Raw genomic sequence first — 3,497 nt, forward strand, 5'->3', positions numbered from 1 at the left:
AACAATCATAGGTTTAATAATAATCAACTTCATTCTAGATACCATGCCTATAGGATTCCTACATTTACATAATCGTTTTGAAATCAACAACGCTTAGAAATCTATAGGATTCGTCTATTTCATCTATGAGTTTAAAATTAGTAGCAATGTCGTCTAAATCTGCAGAACTTTAACTAGTAATCCTTTAATTAAAATCAGTACGCCTTCTGCACTGTTAGATATCATGCCTATAGGTCCCACCTAGGCAAACCATTAGGTAATCAATTAATTGTGTCAGTTTTTAATAAACTACAACCAGACAAGGCTTAATTCGGACATCTCATCTGAGAAATATGTGATAGATCAGCCTGTCCTAACGCTTTAAATTTAATTCAGACTATAACCAGTGTTTGAAGCCATGCTATATAATTTGCTACTTTAAGTGAGGAGGCCTGTTTGAGCCTATAACTGATATTTGTTTCCCCCCTAACTGTTCATATGGTTTTGTTTGTTGCCTTAGATTTTTATCCTTTTAAACTCTGAAAAGCCCCAATTCCCTCCCATTTAGGATTAGTAGTCCTAAATGCTTCCGGGACTGATAGGAATGGGACGGGTAATAGCATGCAATAAGTAACGATACTATTCCACGCTTTAATACCTTAACGGGGTGGGAAGGGTAGATATGGACATGATGACCGGTGCGCTAATACCACGTGCAACCCCTCTTTTGAGGAGCGATTGCCGGGTATTGCATTGATGTGGTCCATATTAATCATAAACCTAGGACCCCCTCCCCTTTTACTTGTTTCCATCTATTTTCAGAATTATTTAAATTATCTTCTTAAAATTTCTTCCCTTTTTACTTCTCCTCAAATTTCAATTTACTTGCAATACTATGTGAAAACTCCTTCTATTTGAGCCCTTATTTGCTTACTTGCTATGTGAAGTCACAATTATAACATGGTCGGGAACCACACTAGTGGATCCTGAGGGGTTCCTAACACCTTCCCCTCAGGATAATTTCTAGCCCTTACCCAAACTCTAGTTCTTTAACTCAAACCCTTCTTAATATCCTAATGCACTTTAATCATTAGGTGGCGACTCTTCAAATTCAAAAACCCAATTCCCAAAAGGGAATGAGTTCTCCTCCCGAATGTCATGAACCTGATTTCTCTTTAGAAAAAAGGGAGCGCGACAAGGATCATACAAAACTGACTTGGCTCTTTGTTTCTTTTCTTTAATGCTTTCTTTTACTGCTTTCCTTCAATATTGTTGTAATTATGAGAAATTATTTTAATCATTACTTTATGAGCGTGCAAATACATGACAACTTGTTTCATTCTTGTAATTGCATCCTCAACATCATATTCCACTCGTGCCAAACAAAATACCATAGCAACGCTTATAATGAGTGGTTGCGCCCTTCCAATATTAACACCCCCTAAATTTGGCAAAGGCGTATTTGCGGTAAAACCAGTCGATCAGCGGTGCAGTCGACAGTTCCGTTCCTTTCCCTCTTGAGTTGTCCGCTCAAGGGTACCGGTCTAATACCCCATAGAAACCTTACTTTGTTCAATTGTGCATGCATCACTGTCAAACCTAGTCGAGTTAGTTATGATGTCCGCATAATGACTTTTTAAGATAGTCTTGTCCAAAGTCCACTGGGTTTCCTTGGAACCCAAACAGACATTACCACGTCTGTGCATTTATTTGGAGAACTAAATGCTACTTATGCCAATTATTGATATTTAAATAGTCGAGTCTGGCGGGGATAAGGGCCTAACACTTTGTTTTGCAGAAAATGAGGCACGAAGTCCCCAGATTCGGCATGGTAACCAACATCCACCCAAGGTTGCTAAGCTGGTGGGAAGACCTTCACTCCAGTGATCAGACCCTCGTCCGCAAATATTTGGGAAATTTGCCTTTTCTTTTGGAAATCCAACCCGACAACAAAATCATAGAGGCTGCAACTCTATTCTGGGATGGCGCTAGATCGGTGTTCCGCTTCGGGGACCTGGAAATGACACCTCTACTCAAGGAAATAGGAGGATTAGCTGGCATTCCATGGGAGACTCCGGGTTTACTTATGCCGGAAAACCGTAAGGGTAGGGGTTTTCTCAAAATGATGGGACTAAAGAAGAACACAGACTTGACCTACTTGAAGAATTCCTTCATTCCTTTCGACTATCTGTACGAGAGGTACGGCCATAGTAAGTCCTACCGCACTTACCCAGATGAATTCGGCCTCACATCATTTGGGCATATCCACAGAAGGGTCTTCGTCTTTATGTTCTGCTTTTTGGGGATGGTAGTATTTCCTATGAAGAAGGCTAGGATCCAACCAGACTGGCCATGGTCACCAAGACTTTGATGGAAGGAATTGGCGGGAAGCCTTTTAGCATAGTACTTATGATCGTTGCTGAGACATACCAAGCCCTGGAAAACTGTCAACGAGGGGCCAAACAATTTGAGGGTTGTAACTTACTGCTCCAACTATGGCTCATGGAGCACCTCCAAAAGGGTGAATATCGGCAAGAGATTCTGTGCAGAGACTGGGATTATCATATCGCCTTCCATCAGCCAAGGCGAATGAACTATATGCCTAACATGTTTGCTCAACCAGAAGATGCTAAAGGATGGGTAGAGTTGTTCGAAAATCTGAAAGAGGACCAAGTGCAGTGGATGTTCGAATGGTTCCCTACTAAAGAGTTCATTGTCCGAGCTCGGGATGCACCGTTTCTTATACTCATCAGTCTAAGAGGAACTTATCCATATGTCCCTCTCCGAGTCATGAGGCAGGCAGGAAGAAAGCTGGTTATACCAAGGGTCGACAAGATGAGTCACTTCAGGTCCGATTTTTGGGATGACGATAGCCCTTACAAGTGCCAAGCCCAGCATATGTGGCACTGCAAAATCATCCTGGGAAAGGATTCCATAGAACCAGACAGGTACCATGCGAGTTATACTCCATACTATCCAAGCTGGCTGGAAGACGATCAAAGTGGGTTAGGACAACCCGGGTTTGTTTGAGATCATAGGATCATCGACGAAAAGGCTGAAGTACAGGTTAAATACAACCAACTGCGCAAGAGGATCCGGGAATGAGAAAGTGAGCACCGGAAATTCAAGAAGCCCATCAAAAGTTGAATGAAGAATGGAAAGACATGGATGTCAGCGCCAACAAGCGACTAGGGTATTTGGAGCGGGGTTTAGTGGAGCTAGAAAGGAAGTTCTTCCAGAGGATCGAAAACTGCTAGAATGCTGAAGGAAACGAAGGAGGACACTTGGCTAGAGCCTACTTGCTGCTGGGACTACGTGAGTTGGTGAAGCTGTTCGATGGAGCAAAAGATGTCGAGTCTGGGAAAGGTCCTTCTGGGACCATGTAGTTAGGATCTTTTTCTTTTTGCTTTAAATGTAATAAGGCCAATGGCAATTAGTGACATTTTATCTTCTGTTATTTAGTGTCGTTTGGGATTCGTCTTATTTTTATCTATAAAATGAGGCATTTAGCATTGTAA

This window comes from Nicotiana attenuata, unplaced genomic scaffold (assembly GCF_001879085.1).
Source record: "Nicotiana attenuata strain UT unplaced genomic scaffold, NIATTr2, whole genome shotgun sequence".
NCBI classification, from domain to species: domain Eukaryota; kingdom Viridiplantae; phylum Streptophyta; class Magnoliopsida; order Solanales; family Solanaceae; genus Nicotiana; species Nicotiana attenuata.